Below are 18,168 nucleotides of genomic sequence, written 5' to 3' on the forward strand. Positions count from 1 at the left end.
CCTGAGCAGCCTGTACCCCTCCATCTGACTGTCCACTGCTGGGTGCAAATCTGCAGCCTGGCTGTGCCCCCCAACAGTGGGGCCTGAGGCTGGGGTCCCATGGTCTGCAGACTTGTGGTCTGGGGACAGGGGTCTGTGATGGCCCCAGGCTGGAGATGCCCTGCCATACTATGGGGCTGCTCCCCCTGGGAGCCGGGGGAGGGCTGAGGAGGAGACGGTCCAGTCCTGGTCCCTGCTGGGGCCCTGTGGGCACGCCTCAGTCCCTGGCCTTCCAGAACAATGGTCTCTAGGTGCAGCTCAGGCTACTGTGCCCCCAGCACCTGCCTGGGGGTCAGGACCCCTGGGACAACCAGCCCTTCAAGAAGTGTCATGTCCACACCCTCAGGGGTGGCGCCGACCACTTGCTGGCCTTCTGGAAGCTTCCATGAGCTGCTCAGCTGCAGTCTCCACATCCCGAGGGGCCAGGCCCATTGTCTCCTGGAAAAGCCACAGGAAGCTCACCAGGCACCGGGCTATGTCCCAGACCCCTCCCTCTGTGACTGGAGTCGCCCTGTGGACAGGATCAGGCCCCCGCTGGGACACTACATGGTGGGGACAGTGCCCACCCAGCTTCCCAGCAGAACATGGGAAGCGGCTTGGGGGCAGCACATCCTGAGAATTCCCGTGAGGTGGGGGCACGGGGCGGTGGCTGAGTCAGGGCCACTCAGCCAGGCTGCCCAGATGCGGCCGCATGGCCTGGCCCTTGTCACGAGTGGGGCCACGGAGCAGCGTCCCCGGCTGTCCCTGTCTTGGGCTGGGGCCAGGCCCCTGCAGCCAGCGGCCTCCCTCAGACTAACAGCCAGCCAGCTGGTCAGACAGGCCACCGCCCGCCGCCCACCGCCCACCTCCGGAGGCCTGTTTGTTTGTTTCTTTATGGGGAGAAGCCTGGCCACTTCCCGTGTACGAGTCTGTGGCTTCTGGAACCTTCCTCGGGTGGGTGGCTGGCAGCTCATTGTTCTCAGGATATTCTGTCACCAGAGGAAGCTGCTGGGTCAGCCAGCGTCCACCCTGCCCCCAGGCTCTGGGGAATGCCTCCTCCAGGCAAGCCTCTGGGCCCCTCCCGGGCTGTCCCCACACCTGGTGTGTCACCCCCTGGGGATGAGAAGGCTGGAAAGGCCCTCGGGTCACTGGGAGAAGGTGGCTGCTCTTCAAGACATCCAGAAGCCAGGCTTTCTGGTGACTCAAAGGGCGATGCCCTCCCACCCCCCCATCCCCCGCAGCAGAGAGCTGCAGGCCCGGGGGGGGGGGGGGAGCACAGAGCCAGCACCAGGCTGTGCCAAGTCCCCTCATCCAGGCCACTGTGTCAGGAAGGAGCAGCAGAGGGTCTGCGGTGGGGGGGCGAGGCAATCAGAGGGGCCCGTGGGTGGAGAGAGTTGGGCGGGGAGCAGGGGCCCGTGGACAGACCCTGCAGACTGGGGTGGACTCACAGACTTGGAGGAGTGGACTTGAGCTGGGCTGTGCTTGCTGGAAGAAAGGGGGCCCAGACCAGCCTCCCAGCCCCCACCAGTCCCCAAATACCTCCAGCCACACATCAGACCCCCAACCCCACTCACTCACATTCAGTCACCCTCAGCCCTCTACCAGCTCCCTCAGCAGCCTACCATTCACCTACCCAGCTACTCAGCCATCTATCCACTTATTCACTATCCATCCACCATCCATCCATCCATCATCTACCCATCATCCATCCATCCATCCATCCATCCATCCATCCATCCATCATCCACCATCCATCCATTCATCATCAATCCATCCATCATTCTTCATCCATCCATCTATTCTTCCATCATCCATCCTCCACCATTCATCCATCATCCATCCATCCATCCATCATCCATCCATCATCTATCATCCACCCATGATCCATCCATCCATTCATCATCTGTCATCCATCCATCCATCATCCATCCATCATCTATCATCCATCCATCCATCCTCCACCGTTCATCCATCATCCATCCATCCATCCATCATCTATCATCCATCCATCCATCCTCCACTGTTCATCCATCATCCATCCATCCACCCATCCATCATCCATCCATCCATCTATCATCCACCAGCCATCTATCATCCATCATCTGTCATCCATCCATCCATCATCCACTATCCATCATCCATCCATCATCCATCCATCCATCATCCATCCATCCATCCATCATCCATCCATCCATCATCCATCCATCTATCATCCATCCATCATCCATCCATCCATCATCCATCCATCCATCATCCATCCATCCATCATCCATCCATCTATCATCCATCCATCCATCCTCCACCGTTCATCCATCATCCATCCATCCATCCATCATCTATCATCCATCCATCCATCCTCCACTGTTCATCCATCATCCATCCATCCACCCATCCATCATCCATCCATCCATCTATCATCCACCAGCCATCTATCATCCATCATCTGTCATCCATCCATCCATCATCCACTATCCATCATCCATCCATCATCCATCCATCCATCATCCATCCATCCATCCATCCATCATCCATCCATCCATCATCCATCCATCTATCATCCATCCATCATCCATCCATCCATCATCCATCCATCCATCCATCATCCATCCATCCATCATCCATCCATCTATCATCCATCCATCCATCCTTCACTGTTCATCCATCATCCATCCATCCACCCGTCCATCATCCATCCATCATCCATCATCTATCATCCACCCATCATCCATCCGTCCATCCATCCATCCATCATCCACTATCCATCATCCATCCATCATCCATCCATCCATCATCCATCCATCCATCCATCATCCATCCATCCATCCATCATCCATCCATCTATCCATTCATCCATCATCTATCATCCATCCATCCATCCTTCACTGTTCATCCATCATCCATCCATCCACCCGTCCATCATCCATCCATCATCCATCATCTATCATCCACCCATCATCCATCCGTCCATCCATCCATCATCCACCATACATCATCCATGCATCATCCATCATCCATCTATCATCCATCCATACATTCATCCATCATCCATCCATCATCCATCCATCCATCCATCCATTCATCCATCATCCATCCATCCATCATCCATCCATCCATCCATCCATCCATCATCTATCATCCACCCATCATCCATCCATCCATCCATCATCCACCATCCATCATCCATGCATCATCCATCATCCATCTATCATCCATCCATCCATCCATCCATCCATCCATCATCCATCATCTATCATCCACCCATCATCCATCCATCCATTCATCCATCCATCCATTCATCCATCCATCCATCATCCATCATCCATCATCCATCATCTATCATCTATCATCCACCATCCATCCATTCATCCATCCATCCATCCATCCATCCATCCATCCATCATCCATCCATCTATCATCCATCCATCCATCATCCATCCATCCATCCACCCATCATCCATCCATCCATTCATCCATCCATCTATCATCCATCCATCCATCATCCATCATCCATCATCTATCATCCACCATCCATCCATCCATCCATCCATCCATCCATCCATCCATCCTCCATCCCTCACTCACTGTCACCCACCCCCTGCACAAGAGCCATGAACTCAGGAGCAGAGCACAGAGCTGGTAGCAATGGGGGTTGGGGAGGAGGCCCAGTACTTGGGGGGCTCACCCTGAGGTGCAGAAGGAGTGATGGGGTGGACCCAGGGGACCCTGGAGGGGGCCTGCTTCCACAAGAGGGGTGACAGTGCAGGGAGCCCACAGGGGGCTGCCGCCACCATCCTGGGGGTCCAGGGGAGGGACAGTGAAGCTCCCCACGGGGCTCCAGGTCCTGCCCGTCCTGGCTGCAGGGGTGCCCGCTGCTTCTGGCCAGAGTCCTGGGGACATGGCCGGAGAGGGGAAAGTGTCCACACACAGCTGCTCGCAGTTTCAGCACAGAACGCAGGGCACTTCCTGGTCCCCGGGTCCCCTCGGCGGCCCCCCAGAAAGCCCCAGGGTGGGCCGCCACTGGTGGCAAGGCCTGGGGGCCAGGGGGCCCGAGGGGGGTCGAGACGCCATGCCCCACAGACTGGGGTCAAGGCCTGACCGTGACCCTGGCCCACTGTCCCCCACCGTCCTGGCCACCCCGGGCTCCTGGCCAGTGGGTGTCAGGAAGGCCCTGGCACACCTCCATGTCCCTGCTGAGTCACCTGCTGAGCTTCTCAGGAACCTACCTACTTCTGCTTCGGAAACTGCTCCCGGCTGACTTCAGGGAAGAGGAACCAGCCCTGCCCTCCCACCACACACACACACACACACACACACACACACACACACACACGGGAGCACACTGCTACACGTAGTCATGAGCACACGGCCACACACGTGCCTTGGGGGGACTGCAGGGTCTGGGGGTACAATGGGGGAGAGTGAGGGCTCTGAGGATACAGTGTGGGTCTGGGGGGACTGTGGGGGTCTGGGAACACTGGGATTCTGGGGGACAGTGTGGGTCTGGGGGACAGTGGGGATCTGGACAAACAGTGGGGTATCTGGGGGACAGTGGGGGGATCTGGGGGACAGTGGGGGATCTGGGGGACAGTGGGGATCTGGGGGACAGTGGGGGTTCTGGGGGGACAGTAGGGGATCTGGACAAACAGTGGGGGATCTGGGAGAACAGTGGGGGATCTGGACAAACAGTGGGGGATCTGGAGGACAGTGGGGGATCTGGACAAACAGTGGGGGATCTGGGGGACAGTGGGGGATCTGGGGATCAGTGGGCGTTCTGGGGGGACAGTGGGAGATCTGGAGGGACAGTGGGGGATCTGGAGGGACAGTGGGGGATCTGGGGGACAGTGGGGGATCTGGGGGGACAGTGGGGGATCTGGGGGACAGTGGGGATCTGGACAAACAGTGGGGGATCTGGGTATCAGTGAGGGATCTGGACAAACAGTGGGGGATCTGGGGGACAGTGGGGGTTTTGGGGGGACAGTGGGGGATCTGGGGGACAATGGGGGGTCTGGGGGACAGTGGGGGATCTGGAGGGATAGTGGGGGATCTGGGGGACAGTGGGAGATCGGGGACAGTGGGGGATTTGGGGGACAGTGGGGGATCTGGGTATCAGTGGGGGATCTGGGGGACAGTGGGGGATCTGGAAGGACAGTGGGGGATCTGGAGGGACAGTGGGGCATTTGGGTGACAGTGGGGATCTTGGGGATAGTGGGGGATCTGGGGGGACAGTGGGGGATCTGGGGGATAGTGGGGGATCTGGGTATCAGTGGGGGATCGGGGGGACAGTGGGGGATCTGGGGGTCAGTGTGGGATCTGGGGGGACAGTGGGGGACCTGGGGGACAGTGGGGGACAGTGGGGGACCTGGGGGACAGTGGGGATCTGGGGGACAGTGAGAGACCTGGAGGGACAGTGGGGGATCTGGGGGACAGAGGGGGATCTATGAGACAGTGGGAGATCTGGGGGGACAGTGAGGGCTCTGAGGGACAGGGGTTCTGGGGGACAGTGGGGTATCTGGGGGACAGTGGGGTATCTGGGGGACAGTGGGGGTCTGGGGAGACAGTGGGGGATCTGGGGAACAGTGGGGGATCTGGACAAACAGTGGGGGATCTGGGGGACAGTGGGGGATCTGGGGGACTGTGGGGATCTGGGGGACAGTGGGGGATCTGGGGGGACAGTGGGGGATCTGGGGGACAGTGGGGGATCTGGGGGACAGGGGGGGATCTGGGAGACAGTGGGGGATCTGGACAAACAGTGGGGGATCTGGGGGACAGTGGGGGATCTGGGGGACTGTGGGGATCTGGGGGACAGTGGGGGATCTGGGGGACAATGGGGGATCTGGGTATCAGTGGGGGATCTGGGGGGACAGTGGGGGTTCTGGGGGACAGTGGGGGATCTGGGGATCAGTGCGGGTTCTGGGGGGACAGTGGGGGATCTGGAGGGACAGTGGGGGATCTGGAGGGACAGTGGGGCATTTGGGTGACAGTGGGGATCTTGGGGATAGTGGGGGATCTGGGGGGACAGTGGGGGATCTGGGGGACAGTGGGGGATCTGGGTGACAGTGGGGATCTGGTGGGACAGTGGGGGATCTGAGGGACAGTGGGGATCTGGGGGATCTGGGGGACAGTGGGGCACCTTGGTGGACAGTGGGGATCTGGGGGACAGTGGGGGATCTGGAGGGACAGTGTGGGATCTGGGGGACAGTGGGGATCTGGAGGGACAGTGGGGATCTGGGGGACAGTGGGGGATCTGGGGGGACAGTGGGGGATCTGGTGGACAGTGGGAGATCTGGAGGGACAGTGTGGGATCTGGGGGGACAGTGGGGGATTTGGAGGCGCAGTGGGGGATCTGGAGGACAGTGGGGATCTGGGGGATAGTCGGGGATCTGGGGGACAGTGGGTATCTAGGGGTCAGTGGGGGATTTGGGGGGACAGTGGGGAATCTGGGGGACAGTGGGGGATCTGGGGGACAGTGGGGATCTGGTGGACAGTGGGGGATCTGGGGGACAGTGGGGGATCTGGAGGGACAGTGGGGGATCTGGGGGACAGTGGGGGATCTGAGGACAGTGGGGAATTTGGGAGACAGTGGGGATCTGGGGGGACAGTGGGGTATCTGGGGGGACAGTGGGGGATCTGGGGGACAGTGGGGGATCTGGGGGACAGTGGGGGATCTGAGGACAGTGGGGGATTTGGGGGACAGTGGGGATCTGGGGGGACAGTGGGGATCTGGGGGGACAGTGGGGGATCTGGGGGACAGTGGGGGATCTGGGGGACAGTGGGGGATCTGGGGTGACAGTGGGGGATCTGGGGGACAGTGGGGGATCTGGGGTGACAGTGGGGGATCTGGGGGGACAGTGGGGGATCGGGGGGACAGTGGGTATTTGGGGGGACAGTGGGGAATCTGGGGTACAGTGGGGTATCTGGGGGACAGTGGGGGATCTGGGGACAGTGGGGATCTCGGGGACAGTGGGGAATCTGGGGGGACTGTGGGGATCTGGGAAGACAGTGGGGGATCTCAGGGACAGTGGGAGATCTGGGGATACAGTGGGGATCTGGAGGGACAGTGGGGGATCTGGGGGACAGTGGGGGATCTGGGGGACAGTGGGGAATCTGGGGTGACATTGGGGATCTGTGGGGACAGTGGGGGACCTGGGGGACAGTGGGGGATCTGGGGACAGTGGGGATCTGGGGGACAGTGGGGGATCTGGAGGGACAGTGTGGGATCTGGGGGACAGTGGGGATCTGGAGGGACAGTGGGGATCTGGGGGACAGTGGGGGATCTGGGGGGACAGTGGGGGATCTGGTGGACAGTGGGAGATCTGGAGGGACAGTGTGGGATCTGGGGGGACAGTGGGGGATTTGGAGGCGCAATGGGGGATCTGGAGGACAGTGGGGATCTGGGGGATAGTCGGGGATCTGGGGGACAGTGGGTATCTAGGGGTCAGTGGGGGATTTGGGGGGACAGTGGGGAATCTGGGGGACAGTGGGGGATCTGGGGGACAGTGGGGATCTGGTGGACAGTGGGGGATCTGGGGGACAGTGGGGGATCTGGAGGGACAGTGGGGGATCTGGGGGACAGTGGGGGATCTGAGGACAGTGGGGAATTTGGGAGACAGTGGGGATCTGGGGGGACAGTGGGGTATCTGGGGGGACAGTGGGGGATCTGGGGGACAGTGGGGGATCTGGGGGACAGTGGGGGATCTGAGGACAGTGGGGGATTTGGGGGACAGTGGGGATCTGGGGGGACAGTGGGGATCTGGGGGGACAGTGGGGGATCTGGGGGACAGTGGGGGATCTGGGGGACAGTGGGGGATCTGGGGGGACAGTGGGGGATCTGGGGGACAGTGGGGGATCTGGGGTGACAGTGGGGGATCTGGGGGGACAGTGGGGGATCGGGGGGACAGTGGGTATTTGGGGGGACAGTGGGGGATCTGGGGTACAGTGGGGTATCTGGGGGACAGTGGGGGATCTGGGGGACAGTGGGGATCTCGGGGACAGTGGGGAATCTGGGGGGACAGTGGGGATCTGGGAAGACAGTGGGGGATCTCAGGGACAGTGGGAGATCTGGAGGGACAGTGGGGATCTGGGGATACAGTGGGGATCTGGAGGGACAGTGGGGGATCTGGGGGACAGTGGGGAATCTGGGGTGACATTGGGGATCTGTGGGGACAGTGGGGGACCTGGGGGACAGTGGGGGATGTGGGGACAGTGGGAGATCTGGGGGACAGTGGGAGATCTGGAGGGACAGTGGGGGACCTGGGGGACAGTGGGGGATTGGGGGACAGTGGGAGATCTGGAGGGACAGTGGGGGATCTGGGGGGCAGTGGGGGACCTGGGGGACAGTGGGGGATTGGGGGACAGTGGGGAATCTTGGAGACAGTGGGAGATCTGGGGGGACAGTGAGGGCTCTGGGGATACAGTGGGGATCTGGGGGACAGTGGGGGTCTGTGGGGACAGTGGGGGTCTGTGGGGATGGTTTGGAGAGGAGGTGGTGACTCACTGGGTCCCTGGCAGCTGGGACCCGCCCACAGTGCCTGCCAGGCCTTGAAGCTGCCCAGGGTGGAGGGCAGCAGGGTTGCTTGGGGTGCTCAGGCCCAGGGGCCACAGGCATGATGGGAAGGGGCCTGTGGGAGGGAGGCAGCCAGAGGCTTTCAGGGCACAGCCCTCCTGGGGCCCACGCAGAGCAAACCAGGTGAACAGCCCTGGAGCAGGTGGGTCTATTCTTAGCCCACGAGCTTCCCAAAATAGTCCTGCTACACTGGGGAGCCCCAGTGGGCGTTCTGCTGGGGGTTTGGGGGCTGGTGGGGGTCTGTGTTGGGAGCTGGGGGGCTGTCCAGGGGGGCTTGTCCTGGGGAGCCGGGGGCTGGAGGCCTAGTCTTGAACCTGGGGGGGCTCAGTACTGGCCCTGGGGGCTGGAAAGCTGGTCTTGGGGGGGTGAGGGCTTATCCTGGGGAGCTGAGGGACTGGTATTGGGAGGCTGGCAGGCTGATCCTGGGGGGCTGGGGGAGCTGGTCTGAAGGAGCTGGGGGGTTGGTCCTGGGGGGCTGGCCTTGATCTGGGGGGCTGGTTGTGTGACCCTAGCTGGCTGGCTGGCCCCCTCTGGGTGGAGTGGGGCAGTCTGTGGTCACAGGCCTAAGTCTGGGGAGTTGGGCTAGGCTGAAGTTGGGAGGGGTCGTGGGTGGGGGGTTTAGAGGAGGGTCTGTGGGGAGCTGGCCTGGGTGGCAGTGTTGAATGCTGTTTGCTGGCACATGGGCAGAGGGCAGGGAGCACGGCCCCCACCACAGGATGAACCCCAGAGTATGGCCTGGGCCACCCACAGCACAGCTGGGGGGAGAAAAGGTGGGTTTATCTGGGTGATCAGGGCAGGCTTCCTGGAGGAGGTGGCATGAGTTGAAACTTGAAGGCTGAGCAGGTGCAGGGAGGCAGATGGAAGGGCAGTGGGGGAGGTGATGCGAGCAGGAACACAAAGCTCAACCCACAGACGCCCGACAGCTGCTGGGGTGAGTGATGGGTGGGGACAGGCCGTGACTCCAGCTGTGGTGGCAGGGTCACTGAGTCACAGTGTCACCTGGGCTGCAGCGCGAGGTGACACTTCCCCCCCACCCTGTCCTGGAGGAAGTGAGTCTGGGTGAGTCAGGGCCCCGGGGGTGAGCCCCCCCATCCCCAGCGGTCCCCACACCCCCAAGTCTCCATGTTGCTGTGTCCTGGTCCCCAAGCCCCAGGCCCTGTCCCTGTGTCTGCATGTCCCCGGTGCCCACAGTGCCTGATTCCACTGCTCCTGGAGGCTATTACCCCCTTTTATTTTTATTTATAAAATGGAAATATTGACAAGACCATAGGATGAAAGGGGTACAATTTCACACAATTCCCACTGCCTGAAATCCATATCCCATCTCCTCCCCTAATAGGTCCCCTATTCTCTTTTTTAAAAAATATTTATTTATTCCCTTTTGCTTCCCTTGTTTTATTGTTGTAGTTATTTTTTATTTTTTAAAGATATTTTGTTTATTTATGAGAAAGATAAGAGGAGAGAGAAAGAACCAGACATCACTCTGGCACATGTGCTGCCCAGGGATCAAACTCGGGACCTCATGCTTGGGAGTCCAAAGCCTTATCACTGCACCACCTCCCAGACCACTATTGTTGTAGTTATTATTATTGCTGTTGTTACTGATGTCACTGATGTTGGATAGGACAGAGAGAAATGGAGAGAGGAGGGAAGACAGAGAGGGGGAGAGAAAGACAGACACCTGCAGACCTGCTTCATCACATGGGAAGCGACTCCCCTACAGCTGGGGAGCCGGGGGCTTGAACCGGGATCCTTACGCCGGTCCTTGTGCTTTGCGCCACCTGCGCTTAACCCACTGTGCTATCACCTGGCTCCTAGCTTCCCTGTTCTTCATTCCTCTGGGAACATGGATCCAGGGTCATTGTGGGTGCAGATTGTGGAAGGTCTGGCTTCTGTAATTGCTTCTCCAGTAAACATGGGTGTTGGCAGGTTGATCCACACTCCCAGCCTGTCTCTCTCTTTTCCTAGTGAGGCAGGGCTCTGGGGAAGCGGGGCTCCAGGACACATTGGTGGGGTCTCCTGTCCAGGGAAGTCAGGTTGGAGTCATGGTAGCATCTGGAACCTGATAGCTGAAAAAGACTTAACATATAAAGCAGAGGGAGTTGGGCAGTAGCGCAGCGGGTTAAGCGCACGTGACACAAAGTGGAAGGACCGGGGGAAGGATCCCAGTTTGAGCCCCGGCTCCCCACCTGCAGGGTGGTCGCTTTCCAGGCTGTGAAGCAGGTCTGCAGGTGTCTGTCTTTCTCTCCCCCTCTGTCTGCCCCTCCTCTCTCCATTTCTCTCTGTCCTATCCAACAACAATGACATCAATAACAATAACACTAATAACTACAACAATAAAAAAACAAGGGCAACAAAATAGAATAAATAAATAAAAGATATAATGCAGAACAAATTGTTGATTAATCATGAACCCAATGGCAAGAATATTACAGATGAAGATTTTGGGCCTCTGTTTTGGAAAAACCTAGGTCTCTTTTAGGTGTATTCCAAAGGAGTCATGACCTTACTAGTTTTTGCCTGAGCCTGACATCTAATATGCAGGTGGACCCAGGTTATTGTCTGGGGAGATGGTGTCATAGTTGAAAAAAGGAATAGGGAGCTGGATCAGGGAAGAGAGTAGCTCCCAAATATGGGAAAGTGTATAAATATTGCTGACTGTAAACCCCATTATTTGATCTGGGCCCATATTCAGCACAGGAGCCTATGTGACCTCTGCATCCCTGTAGGTCTGAGCTCACAGTCTGTGGTCACGCTGGGAACATTCCAGGCTGCACTCATTTCAGGACCCATCTTCCTCAGGTGGTAGGTAGAGTATGTTGTCCAACCTCCCTTCAGAGGATGGAACATTCCCCACCCTTGTTGATCCATGTTGAGGGCCAGGTCCTATAGGGAGGGGCCCACAGAAGGGTCCATTATCTTGTTCCCGATGGAGTTGACCAGTGACAGTGGTGAGAGGGATCATGTTGGAGGTCTAGGCCCATCATGTCTGTGTGGGAATCCCAGGGCTCCCTGACTAGGGCCCAGCTGATGTGACTGAAGACTCATCATTAAAGTCTGCCCGTCTCTTGCCCTTATGCAGCTTCTGCAGTCCTTACTTTGACAAGGTTAGCTCTGGAGTGACTGAGGGAAGTGAAATAGGAAGTAGGTGAGGAGGGTATCTAGGTCTAAGTAGAAACGATTTGATTAGGTCCTTTATTTGATCACGTGTCTCTTTAGGCCTTTCTACTTGTTTGCTGCTCTTACTGGCTCACTGCAGAGTTTTGCTTTCAGGGGTATATTTTCCCCTAATGGACACGTGTGCACATAAGGCCTATCTCATGGGCCCCTGGTCTATATCTAGGTTTATTTATTTATTCTTTTCCCCCTTTTGTTGCCCTTGTTGTTTGTCATCGTTGTAGTTATTATTGCTGTTGTCACTGCTGTTGGATAGGACAGAGAAAAATGGAGAGAGGAGGGGAAGACAGAGAGGGGGAGAGAAAGACAGACACCTGCAGACCTGCTTCACCGCCTGTGAAGCAACTCCCCTGCAGGTGGGGAGCCAGGGTTGGAACCAGGATCTTTTTTTTTTTTTTTAAGAATTTATTTATTTACTCATGAGAAAGATAGGAGAGAGAGAAAGAACCAGATATCACCCCGGTATATGTGCTGCCAGGAGTTGAACTTGGGACCTCATGGTTGAGAGTCCAATGCTTTATCCACTGCACCACCTCCTGCACCACTTGAACCAGGATCTTGACACTGGTCCTTGTGCTTTGTGCCATGTGTGCTTAACCTGCTGCACTACCGCCTGGCCACAATCAATTTGAAGTCTTAAGTGCTTAGATTGAAGGAACATATACTCAGCCTATGGTCTATACATTGAAGAGTTTGAGACATTCAATTTATTTTTCCCTCTCATATTAACTAAATAGTGGTTTGTGAGACTATAAGTTAATAGGAGTGTATATTAACACCGTTCCCACCACCTAAGGTCTGTGTCTCCCCCCTGCCCCCCAGAGTGAAGCTGAATATCTACCTCCCTGATATTTTTACTTTGGTGCAATACTCCAAACTCAGATTCTGCTTTGAGTTTTCCCTTTTATTGGAAAGGACATTCCCCCCTTTAAAAAAAATTTAAAAAACTATTTATTTATTCCCTTTTGTTGCCCTTGTTTTTTTGTTGTAGTTGTTGTTGTTGTTGATGTCGTCATTGTTGGCTAGGACAGAGAGAAGTCGAGAGAGGAGGGGAAGACAGAGAGGGGGAGAGACAGACAGACACCTGCAGACCTGCTTCACCGCCTGGGAAGCGACTCCCCTGCAGGTGGGGAGCTGGGGCCTCGAACCGGGATCCTCACGCCGGACCTGGACCTTTCGCTTCACGCCATGTGCGCTTAACCCACTGCGCTACCGCCCGACTCCCCATTTTCCCCTTTTATTGGATAGGGCAGAAAGAAATTGAGAAAGGAGGGGAAACAGAGGGAGAAAGAGACGCCTGCTGACCTGCTTCACCACTTGTGAAGCGCCCCCTATGCAGGTGGGGAGCCGGGGCTTGAGCCCAGATCCTTGGCGGGTCCTTGCGCTCAGTACTGTGCGTGCCTAGCCACCGCCCCATCCTCACGTCTCCGCGGCCCCAGCCCCTGAGCCTACCTAGGCTGAGTCTGCACAGATATGGGACCAAACCTGGGTCGGGCTCAGGGTGGGCCCGGGCCTGGGGAGACATAGTGCCCGGAGACCCCAGGAGGCCTGGTGCACTGGGACTTTGGGCCGGGGTCTGGGGTCCTGGCCTGGCCCCCTGCTCACCACGCTGGACGGGAGGCCTTGGGGGACACTAACTGGGTGGTTGGCAGGGGACCAGGAGGCCGGGGCCTGGGGGATCCTCTCCTGGGAGACACCGCCCCTGCCGGTGGCGGGTGACTGATGGCTGGCTGGGGTCTCAGGGAGCCTGGCAGGCTGGGCGTGAGGGGCCGGTGGGCCTTGACTTCCCCATAAGACCTCCCTCTCCCCCTCCCCTCGCCACCTTGGCCCTCAGTCCTAGGGCCCGTCTGTCACCGTGCAGGCCCCACCCTGTTCAGGGCTCAGGGCTGGCACAGGGTCCTGGGGGAGGAGGGGGAGGAGGGGGCACAGGGAGGAGGGGGAGGGGGCACAGGGAGGAGGGGGAGGGGGCACAGGGAGGAGGGGGCGGAGGGGGAGAAGGGGGCACAGGGAGGAGGGAGAGGAGGGGGCACAGGGAGGAGGGGAGGGGGCACAGGGAGGAGGGGGAGGAGGGGGCACAGGGAGGAGGGGCACAGGGAGGAGGGGAGGGGGCACAGGGAGGAGGGGGAGGAGGGGGCACAGGGAGGAGGGGAGGGGGCACAGGGAGGAGGGGCACAGGGAGGAGGGGGAGGAGGGGACACAGGGAGGAGGGGAGGGGGCACAGGGAGGAGGGGCACAGGGAGGAGGGGGAGGAGGGGACACAGGGAGGAGGGGAGGGGGCACAGGGAGGAGGGGAGGGGGCACAGGGAGGAGGGGGAGGGGGCACAGGGAGGAGGGGAGGGGGCACAGGGAGGAGGGGGAGGAGGGGGCACAGGGAGGAGGGGAGGGGGCACAGGGAGGAGGGGAGGGGGCACAGGGAGGAGGGGGAGGAGGGGGCACAGGGAGGAGGGGAGGGGGCACAGGGAGGAGGGGGAGGGGGCACAGGGAGGAGGGGGCGGAGGGGGAGAAGGGGGCACAGGGAGGAGGGAGAGGAGGGGGCACAGGGAGGAGGGGAGGGGGCACAGGGAGGAGGGGCACAGGGAGGAGGGGGAGGAGGGGGCACAGGGAGGAGGGGAGGGGGCACAGGGAGGAGGGGGCACAGGGAGGAGGGGAGGGGGCACAGGGAGGAGGGGAGGGGGCACAGGGAGGAGGGGGAGGGGGCACAGGGAGGAGGGGAGGGGGCACAGGGAGGAGGGGAGGGGGCACAGGGAGGAGGGGGAGGAGGGGGCACAGGGAGGAGGGGAGGGGGCACAGGGAGGAGGGGGCACAGGGAGGAGGGGGAGGAGGGGGCACAGGGAGGAGGGGGCACAGGGAGGAGGGGGCACAGGGAGGAGGGGGCACAGGGAGGAGGGGGAGGAGGGGGCACAAGGAGGAGGGGAGGGGGCACAGGGAGGAGGGGAGGGGGCACAGGGAGGAGGGGCACAGGGAGGAGGGGGAGGAGGGGGCACAGGGAGGAGGGGGAGGAGGGGGCACAGGGAGGAGGGGGCACAGGGAGGAGGGGGCACAGGGAGGAGGGGGCACAGGGAGGAGGGGAGGGGGCACAGGGAGGAGGGGAGGGGGCACAGGGAGGAGGGGGAGGGGCACAGGGAGGAGGGGAGGGTCACAGGGAGGAGGGGGAGGGGGCACAGGGAGGAGGGGAGGGGGCACAGGGCGGAGGGGAGGGGGCACAGGGAGGAGGGGGAGGGGCACAGGGAGGAGGGGGCACAGGGAGGAGGGGAGGGGCACAGGGAGGAGGGGGAGGGGGCACAGGGCGGAGGGGAGGGGGCACAGGGAGGAGGGGGAGGGGCACAGGGCGGAGGGGAGGGGGCACAGGGAGGAGGGGGAGGGGCACAGGGAGGAGGGGGAGGGGGCACAGGGAGGAGGGGAGGGGGCACAGGGCGGAGGGGAGGGGGCACAGGGAGGAGGGGGAGGGGCACAGGGAGGAGGGGAGGGTCACAGGGAGGAGGGGGAGGGGGCACAGGGAGGAGGGGAGGGGGCACAGGGCGGAGGGGAGGGGGCACAGGGAGGAGGGGGAGGGGCACAGGGAGGAGGGGAGGGGGCGCAGGTGGGGAGCTGGGAGAGCAGCACCCCTGTCCTCTGCTGCCCTCTAGTGGGTACTGGCTGCACCTCTGTGGTGAGGAGCTGGTTTCAGATTCCTGGTGGCCTCGGGCTTTTCTGCCGTGTCCATGGGTGTCCGCGGTGTGTCACCGGGCTGTCACAAGGTGTCCCATGGGTGTCCACAGCGTCCACAGGGACTCTGGCCCAGAACACCTCCCCCAAGGAGCCCTTGGCAGGAGCGCCAGGAGGGGTGTGGGGTGCAGATGGAGGTACAGGCAGGCTCGTGGGTGCCGCCATGCTCATGGACGTGCGGCACCCCGAGACCTCCTCGCTCTGCACCTCCTGTCCCCCTGCAGACACCCCAGGGTCCCAGAGGACTGGAAACAACTGTCAGCCCTGGACCCAGACCTGGCGCTGAGCGGCCTCACACCCGAGGCCGGTGCTCAGTCCAGAGAGCACTCAGCTTGTCAGCACGCAGGCCTGCCACCTCCAGGCCCCGGGTTTTATTTATTTAATTCTTTTAATATTTATTTATTCCCTTTTGTTGCCCTTGTTGTTTTATTGTTGATGTTGTCGTTGTTGGAAAGGACAGAGAGAAATGGAGAGAGGAGGGGAGGACAGAGAGGGGGAGAGAAAGACAGACACCTGCAGACCTGCTTCACCGCCTGTGAAGCGACGCCCCTGCAGGTGGGGAGCCGGGGCTCGAACCGGGATCCTTACGCCGGTCCTTGTGCTTTGCGCCACCTGCGCTTAACCCGCTGCGCCACCGTCCGGCCCCCAATTCTGTCCTGACCCCCCAACCCCCAGCCCCACCGGGTCCTCCCTACCTGAACCTGGCTGAACAGTGCTCACTCTGTCTCTGTTGTCAACTAATTCTCAAAAGACAAATCCAGAAACAAAGCCAGGGACCATGATCATGATCCTCCTGAAGCTGCCGGCTCTGATCCAACACCCAACACACAACCACACACATGTTCAAAGCAAGGCAACACACAGCCACACACATGACCACAGACAACACAACACACAGCCACACACAAGACCACAGACAACACAACACACAGCCACACACACGACCACAGACAACACAACACACAACCACACACAAGACCACAGACAACACAACACACAGCCACACACACGACCACAGACAACACAACACACAACCACACACAAGACCACAGACAACACAACACACAACCACACACAAGACCACAGACAACACAACACACAACCACACACACAACCACAGACAACACAACACACAACCACACACACGACCACAGACAACACGCAGCCACACACACGACCACAGACAACACAACACACAACCACACACACGACCACAGACAACACAACACACAACCACACACACAACCACAGACAACACAACACACAACCACACACACGACCACAGACAACACGCAGCCACACACATGACCACAGACAACATAACACACAACCACACACAAGACCACAGATAACACAACACACAGCCACACACAAGACCACAGACAACACAACACACAACCACACACAAGACCACAGACAACACACAACCACACACATGACCACAGACAACATAACACACAACCACACACAAGACCACAGATAACACAACACACAGCCACACACAAGATCACAGACAACACAACACACAACCACACACAAGACCACAGACAACACAACACACAACCACACACACAACCACAGACAACACAACACACAACCACACACACGACCACAGACAACACACAACCACACACATGACCACAGACAACACAACACACAACCACACACATAACCACAGACAACACAACCACACACATGACCACAGACAACACAATACACAACCACACACATGACCACAGACAAGACAACACACAACCATACACATGACCACAGACAATACAACACACAACCACACACATAACCACAGACAACATGAAACCACACCCACAACCAGGGACAGCACCCAAGACAATGCACACATGATCACACATGGTGCTCACACACATATCCTCACGCACACAGGTACACACAGGCAGTGCACACATGCACACATGAGGGACACGCTTTCTTGCTGTCCTGCAGCGTGGGCAGCCAGTGGCCGTGGCGGAGGAGCTGGCATGTGCGCCCAGACTGTCCTGCTCGGTGATGGGTGACTTTCGTGACCGGCCGCCTCAGGCCCCAGCACAGTGCTGGAGCCAAGGCCCCGAGTCCTGTGGGGGGTGGGACAGGCTGGCTTCACCGTCCCGAGGCCTCGGCCATCCCACTGACGTCAGGTGCCAAGGCTGACCATGAGCTCAGAGCCTCTGTTCCCCACCCCCGGACTGGCCTCGAGCTCCAAGGGCTTCCCTGCCCCCGGGGGCCCCAGTGTGCTGCTCCAAAGGCCTCCACATCGCCTCCCCCGCCCAGCCCCCAGCGTCACCCTTTTCTGTGTGTCTGCACCTCCAAGGCTCATTTAAAATATTTTGTATTGGGGCCGGGTCGTGGCTCACCTGGTTGAGAGCACACGCTACAGTGCGCAAGGACCCAGGTTCAAGCCCCCGGTCCCCACCTGCAGGGGGAAAGCTTCTCAAGTGGTGAAGCAGGGCTGCAGGGGTCTCTCTCCCCCTCTGCCACTCCCCCTTCTCTTCCCATTTCTGGCTGTCTCTATCTAATAAATAGAGACTTAAAAAATGAAATATATATTCTTTAAAAAATATATAGTATTTTTTTGTTTTAATTTGCTAGAACAGAGAGAAATTGAGAGGGGAGGGAAGACAGAGAGAAGGTGAGAAGGTGCGGCTCTACTTCTTGTGCGTGGTGACACGGGTACCCAACCAGGTGTGCCG

The 18,168-nt window shown here is 59.2% G+C and overlaps 1 pseudogene; it reads right to left on the reverse strand.

Moving 5' to 3' along the window:
* Positions 1-381: 381 nt before the first annotated feature.
* LOC132533516 (basic proline-rich protein-like) lies at positions 382-15,298 on the reverse strand (annotated as a pseudogene).
* Between the last annotated feature and the right edge of the window lie 2,870 nt (positions 15,299-18,168).

This window comes from Erinaceus europaeus, chromosome 16 (assembly GCF_950295315.1).
Source record: "Erinaceus europaeus chromosome 16, mEriEur2.1, whole genome shotgun sequence".
NCBI classification, from domain to species: Eukaryota; Metazoa; Chordata; class Mammalia; order Eulipotyphla; family Erinaceidae; genus Erinaceus; species Erinaceus europaeus.